Consider the following 7,584-nt stretch of genomic DNA (forward strand, 5'->3'; position numbering starts at 1 on the left):
AACAAAGAATGGCCTGAAGCATTTTCATCTCAAATATATTCTTTTCGGTTTGGCTACCGCTCCACTAGTCTTCACAAAGCTTCTCTGTCCCCTGGTGGCGCAGTTGAGACAAACCGTCTCAACTGCGCCACCAGGGGACAGAGAAACCAGCCGTCATCCCGTATGTCAACAACTGGCTTCTCAAGGCATCCTGTCTAAGTCAACTAAATCACCAACTGAAGACTTCAATAGCCTTTTTAGAACAACACGGATGGATCATAAACATAGTAAAATCTTATCTTACTCCATCCAGGAGAATCAATTTTACAGGTTGCATTGTGGACTCTGTATCCCACTTTTTGCACCTTTCTTCTCAGAAGATCACGTGGATCAAACCATCTGCAACGATATCCGATTTGTATAATCAGGAAAGCAATGAGTCTCCTGGGTTTTTAACCTCTAACATCCCAGCAGTAAGATGGGCCCGGTCAAGAATGAGGCCACTTCAGTGGCAGATCCTTTCCAGCTGGTCCAGGTCTCAAGAGGAGTTATATTCTAAGATCCAGGTGTCAAGAGTGGTTCTCCTTCAGCTCAATTGATGGCTTTGTTTTCAACCAGCAGACTGGTCCATTGTCACAACAGAAGCGCCAGAGACAGGTTGGGGTGCTCACCTTTGGTTCCACAGAGCCCAAAGAAGATTGTCTCCAGAAGAGGCAAGCCAGTCATACAACTAAAGGGAACTGAATGCAGTTTTTCTAGCCCTAAAGGTGTTCAAATCGTGGATTATGTTCCCCCACGTAAGCTTCAGTCAGACAATGCGACTGTAGTAGCTTACCTCAACAGACATGGAGGCACAAGGGCTTGGAAGCTTCAATACACTGGCAGACGACCTGAGCAGGGGAAGATATTCTCAGACAGAGTGGTCTCTGAGCCCAGTAATTTTTCGACAGGTTGGTCGTCAAGTTTGGGCGTACAGAAGTAGATCTCGTGGCTACAAGACAAAACAGAAAACCCCTCTTTTTGCATTTTTCTAAAAATAGACTATTCTCATTTTCTAGACGGACTAACAGCGATATGGAAAATCAACCTAGCCTATGTGTTTCCGCGGTAGCTCTGATCGCGCGTATCCAGAAGATCAAGAAGGACAAAGCCAGGGTGCTTGCAATCCTTCCCTTCTGGCCAAACTGGGGCTGGTTCTCGGACCTGCTCCAGATGACGATTTGTTCTTGGGAACTTCCAGTATCTCCAGATCTACTGGAAAACCGCAATGTCCATATACACACTTCGTGTGATGCTTCGTTTAACGGCATGGATGCTGCAAGGCTAATTCTACAGAAGAAAGAATTCACGGTGCTATGGCCGGTCGGTTGTTAAATTCGGTTAAAAGGTCTACATCAGAAATTTACCTCAGAACTTGGAGCAAAGTTTTGGAATGGTGCCAGGATCAAGAGTTCCATAGCTATCCTCCCTCTATTCCAGTCATCTTGCAGTTTCTCGAGAGGGGGTTCAATGCAGGTCTCCAGGTGGCTACCCTGAAGGGACAAGTGTCCACCCTCAGTCACTTCTTGCTTTGGTCTTGGCCTCGGATCCCTTTTATTAGGCGTTTTTTGCAAGGCATTACTCTACTTAGGCCTCTTTCCAGATCGTCCGTTCCTCCTTGGGGTTTAACTCTAGTTTTTCAAGCTTTGTGTTCTGCGTTATTTGACCCTCTACAGGAGATATTTTTAAAAACTCCTCTCCCTAAAAACTGCATAGAAGAGCGGGTAAATTCTGGCTCTCTCGTCATCCAGTGAGTTCATTGTCTTTCATCAGGATGAAGTAGCTCTGCATCTCCGACCGTTTTTCCTCCCTAAAGTCTTGTCGCGGACTAACATTAACCAGCCTTTAGTGTTACCCACCTTTTTTTCCTAATCCTTCTTCTCCAGAAGAGATCATGTGGCATTATTTTTATGTTTAAAGAGCTCTTCATGTCTATTTACAACGTACTGCAACAGTTCGTGCGTCAGACCACCTGTTTCTTCAGTTTCATGGGAAATCTGCGGGCCAGGAGGTGTCCAAATCTACTCTGGCTAGATGGCTTGATGATGCTATTCGTTTAGCCTATGTATCCTGTAACGTGGATAGCATTGTTTGTCGTGTTAAGTACCCTGAGCCCTTAAAAGGGTCAAAACATTTTGCAATGTGTGTCAGACATGAGCAACACAAGCATTCCCAAAACATCAATTTATTGTGTATCATAGTAAATCGCGTATCCCAATGCTCAGCGACACCCAAATGATCATTGTGTAGTAGTGTATATGATTGGTGTATTTTTTACAGTGTATGACAATCTGTATACTGTAAGTGGATGTATCAACTCATATTAATGCGCACTATACTAGAGCTATGTCCGTTTCCTGGGCAGCTAAGGCCTTAGCTTCCCCAGAAGAAATTTGCAAAGCGGCAACCTGGTCTTCATGGAATACTTATGTTAGCCATTATAGGCTAGACCTTTCTGCAGCTTCGGAAGCTGCCTTTGGCCTTCATGTTCTTCAAGCGGTCAATGCCTCTATCCCACCCATGTAAGGGATCTTTCTATATCCCATACGTACTGCCACTATACGCAGGAAAAAATTTCTTACCGTAAATTTTCTTTTTCCTAGTATAGTGGCAGTACGTATTTACTTTTTGATTGGTTTTTCAGAAGCTTGTCCTAAGGGGAAAGAACAACCCATACGTACTGCCACTATACTAGGAAAAAGAAAATTTACGGTAAGAAATTATTGTTTTTTTTAGGTTCAAGCGGGAGGATCTTGCGGGAAATTGGATGTAAGTAATGAAAGAGAGAGATGTGTCACAGATGTGCTCAAGTCAACAAGCCTAGTTAGTAGAGGAGACAAGGAATCACACAAGAGCCAAACTTTGAAAGAGAGAGCACAATAAAGGAACCAGAATGTCACCTCCAAAGCCGGCTGAGAAGTGCAAATGCCAGCAGAAACTCCAACCTCAACAAACAAGTAAATCAATGAAACGAGGCAACACAATTTCAGTGAGCAGTAGATTTATTGATGTACCATGGCTTTAGTGAAGCAGCTTGATGCATTTTCAGCCTTAATGCTTAATAATAAGTAAAGATGCATGGCAATATTCTGCATATTTCTGAAATGCTTGAGAATGGGTTTATCATGGTAGGAAAATGTAGGTTTATCTCGGTCCTCTGGATCAGCCTGGGATTGAGTCAAAGCCATGCAGTCAACTTCAGAGAATGAAGCTCAGGGTTACCAGTTATAAAGGAACTGGTAGGACACAAAGGCATCTGGTGACTCTTACTACCACTGTGTGTCCAGTTTGCTGGGTGTGATCAACCTGAGTTGCACTATGGTGAGTATGGCCTGGTGATACTTAAACCCTTGGCAGGCTGCCCATTCACCATTACAGTCTGGACATAGTGTCCTCTGTTATCTGTAGTCATAACTTGAAATAGGCTCCACGGCTGGCCCCTACACTCCTTCCCTGTCGGAGGAAAAATATTACAATTCACCCGAGAGGATATGGGGAAATTGTAATCCACATGTAAGCTGTGAGGGTCCTTTGCTGCATCTCCTACTGGGCAGATTAGATGGAATAAGGCTGGGCTGGTAGCTAGGACGGGCCAGAGAGGGGCTTTTCTTTTTGACACATACTTGTCAGCCAAGTTGGCATCTGGGTTATTGAGTAAGAGGAAGAAAGAAGAGTAGCACTTTCTTCATTTGTAGGGGAAAGCATTTAGTGTGAGGTAAGTGAGGAGAGTGGTGGTGGGTGGTGTAGATGGATGTTAGAGAAGTGAAGTACCTTGTGTTGAGGGTGTGGTGAGACAGAATGGTGCTGAAGGTGGAAATAATTGTGATTTAGAAGAAGAGGATATGACAGTGGAGGAGTTGTAGGAGCGTTTATTTGTAGTGAATAAAGTTTTGGATTTTCTAAAGTTGCATTCACCAGTCTGGTAGCACTTCTGAAAGAAGCACCTGTTTTTAGTATGCCATGCTGAGGTTTAAGTTGACAGAACTCTATACTCACCTGATCCACTGTTAAAGCAGGCAGTGTGCATCAAGAGCATACCTGGGAACTTTCTGGCTCCTGCTACCTGGAGCCCCCCTTGTAGGATGTGGGTAGGGGGTCCCCCCTGATGTTGGTGGACACACAACATTGTTGGGGGACAAGGGGGCGGGGAGTGGTGTGTGCTGCAACACCACTTTCACGACCCAGAGTTTCCCCGTAGTGACCCGGAAAAGAGAGTATGGTCAATAACAACCACCGACATTCTTTTGCTTTTCATTATGAAAACAATTACGATAATAGACAGCCGCATGTTTATTTTGGGTATGTGTTCTAGCTTTTTATCCTAGTCAAAACAATAAGAAAACACTGACTCCATTTCACATTGCCTTGTGGTAAACAGTAGAATGTTTTAGTCTTAACTGAGAGGGGGCGAGGACTTTAATGTTTTCATATCTTCTTCCAACAGTTGTTTTCTTCTTTCTCATTTGGAGCACCCACTCAAACTATATATTGGGTTTTTTTTGCTCTTCAAGATTATTAAAGCTTTCTTTTAACCACTTAAATATTTTGAAAATAAATGAAAAGTTAATATAGGCTATTTCGCTAAGGTCTATCTAGTACTTTTTATACAGCCTTTTCCCTGCTAGCCTAAGCATGTGGCAAAAATAAAACTGCATTTTTCACATTTTTCCGTCACTGATCACATGACCTGTTTTTCTTATTATTTTATACTGATAGGCATACATTAAGCATGGGGTCTGCTTTAAACAGTAGTTTTTAGATGGCCCCTTTAAATGTAAGCCCAAAGTATTTCCTGCTGTGATAACCCCCCACCCAACGCATTCATTGCAAATCCGTTTTTTTGCAAAATGGAACACATACCAACACGCCTTAGGCTGTATAATCCAATTTAAAGAATCAGGATTTTATTTTGTTAACACTGTGATGCTGTACAGACCCAGGGAGGTGTTGTGTTTTTATGCAAATTAAATTTTTGGGGCCATGAGATGGAGCATTTGTGGAGCAGGGTGGGGTGAATGTCCAACTCCAGTATTGTAGCAGATGTAGTATTGTAGGATCCAGTCCAGGATACAGCCTGGAGCCCGACAATCAGAAAGACTGTGGAAGGGAGAATAATTTCCACTGTGTGCAGAGGGCAATGAAAAAGATCCCCTAACCAAGTGTGGCAAACCTGCTGTGTACTGGGAGAGGTTTCCAGAGCCTGGTTTAGCTGGTTCTGGTGGGAAGTCAATGAGTAGCTGGGTTGGCCATAGAAGGCAGTTTGAGCTAGGCTTTATTTTTATGATTTTGTTTTGGTGATGTTTTGTGGTTGGTGCACCAGCAAATAAATCACAGTTTGCTACAAATTGGTGTTCTTGAGCTTCGTTGGCCTAGAGGACTGTGCTTTAAGTCCCTAAAACTGACATTTATGGCCGTCATACTCCAGGGCTTGTCGCAATACACAACCTTTACACCTCCCCTACCAATATCATGTTACTTATGGAGAAATTTTAAATCCATACGATTCATGGAATTAAGGAAAACCGTTTAATTGTGTGTTCCTAATTGTCAGGTAGTATGGACAGTTACTTTGTGTGGTTATGCTACTACTGATGACCCTAATGTAGCATATTTGCTTGACCATGGTTACTGAGGTTTGGCTCAGAGACATTATTTCCGAGAAGCAGTAATATTTAATGACATGTTTATTCTGTCTGTGTGTTTTTGCCTATTACGCACATTTTTTAAACAAAGCTAAATATATAACATAATGCTGTACTTTTGTTATTCTGCAATGGGCATTTTATATATCTAACTGAATACTAGTGGTGTGTGCTTTTTGAGGTTGTGTTAGCTTTTAAGATATAGGTTTTCATTTGCCAAGGAAGATTCATAAACAAATCAGTGGCCTTTTAACCCATTCCTGGCAACACCTCATTTTTAGCTTGCTAGTAGCATCCTGTGGAAAATAAATAGCAGCAGAAAGTATATATTTTTATTTTAACAGATCTGACTCTCCCAGTATGGCACACATAACATTACTAAAGTTTGGACAAAGAATATGCAATATTTTAAGACTAAAGAAACAGGTGTGCGTATTGGATTTCCAAACATTATGCTCAATGATTGCCAAAAAATATACTGCTTTAACTGGGAAAGAATACTGGTTTTGGGTGGGCTGTCAACAAAAAAACACAACCAAAGTTATCTGGAAACACGCAAACATTTACCTTGAATCTTGGTGTTTTCTATAAATCACAAGGTTATAGAGGAATGTGTACTGATCAGGAAACAGCAGGAGCCTCTAATTCTGCAATCCCGATTACAGTGAGCGTGATAAGCATGCCTGGTAACGCTCAGGGTTAATGGGCAGATTCTCAGGGTCAAGCTGTCTAGAGCTTTCTCCTCCCTATTCTACACTGCTGTGATTCTCAATTAGTACTTTTGATAGGTGTATATTATGTGTGCTTTAAAGCAGGTGACCCAATTAAGTGTATCTTTAAATAATGTTACAGCCGTTTGGTTAGTAGTAGTAAAGGGTTAATATTTCAAGTGCCTCATGGTCAGCTCATTTAGAAAGTTTCCAAGTATTGACCAAGTTAGGTAATAAGATTGTTTGGATCAGCTCACAGCTGAAATCTCCCCATTCATACAGAACAAGTGAGGGTGTAATATTTCATCCCTTGGTCATAACAATACGTCCTTGGTCCTAAATGGGTTAAATGCAGTGAATAATAATGGCATTCATACAATGCCAGACTGGGTAATTTGGAGCTCTAATCTTCCAGCTGAATTTAGAAGCTGGGAAGGGGTGTTGCCACATGGGGGAGGAATAGTTTGCTTTTCATGTAGTTGTAGCTTTTAGATTTTAAAACAGGCAGGAAGTATGCCAAATACCCCCCCAAAACAAAAACATACACTCACACACTCGAACAAAGCTAAACCTATAGTGTTTCACTTGCCTATCTCTCACTTTGTTGGTTGGGTTAAAAATATATTTTTGATAGCGTTACGCTCGCTCCACAAATGTTTAGTATATGTTTTCACCTATTTACCCTTACTCCAGTGGGAAGGGGGGCATAGATCTCCCTAATGGTTTTTATTCTACCCCCCCCAGCATTGGGTCTGAGGCTTTTTTAAATTTTTGAAATTATATTAACTATAACCTTCTCACATCTCTGAGCAAAGGGTGAGAATGAGAGAGCATTCCATGCTTATTTAATTACCCTCCCCCTTCTCCAGCATACTATAAATGGGGTTAGGGAATAGGGAGGCAATGTTTTAATACTTTTATTCAGTATTAGTGAATATGCAAGTTGTTTTGTATAAAGCAAACAGGATGCTATATTGCAAGAGGCATTAGTACCCGGAAGAGGGAGGCGGAGCTGGTTCTGAAACTCTACAGATCTCTGGCATGACCTCACCTAGAATATTGTGTGCAATTCTTGAGATTTTAATCTCGAGAAGGATGTTGTCGTTTTGGAGAGAATTCAAGGGACGGCTACTAAACTGGTTTATGGTTTGCTGGATGAAAATTATCAGGAAAAAGCAGTTTATTTAAAAGCAGGAGAAATGGTAGAACAGGTG

At 41.8% G+C, this 7,584-nt stretch overlaps 2 pseudogenes; one reads left to right on the top strand and one right to left on the bottom strand.

Moving 5' to 3' along the window:
* Positions 1 to 66: 66 nt before the first annotated feature.
* Positions 67 to 142, bottom strand: LOC149286323 (small nucleolar RNA SNORA17; annotated as a pseudogene).
* On the top strand, positions 84 to 158 carry LOC149286324 (small nucleolar RNA SNORA17; annotated as a pseudogene).
* The last annotated feature ends 7,426 nt before the right edge of the window (positions 159 to 7,584 follow it).

Source organism: Sceloporus occidentalis, unplaced genomic scaffold (genome assembly GCF_023333645.1).
Source record: "Sceloporus occidentalis isolate IW3139 unplaced genomic scaffold, rSceOcc1.0.p SCAF_70, whole genome shotgun sequence".
Lineage (NCBI taxonomy): Eukaryota > Metazoa > Chordata > Lepidosauria > Squamata > Phrynosomatidae > Sceloporus > Sceloporus occidentalis.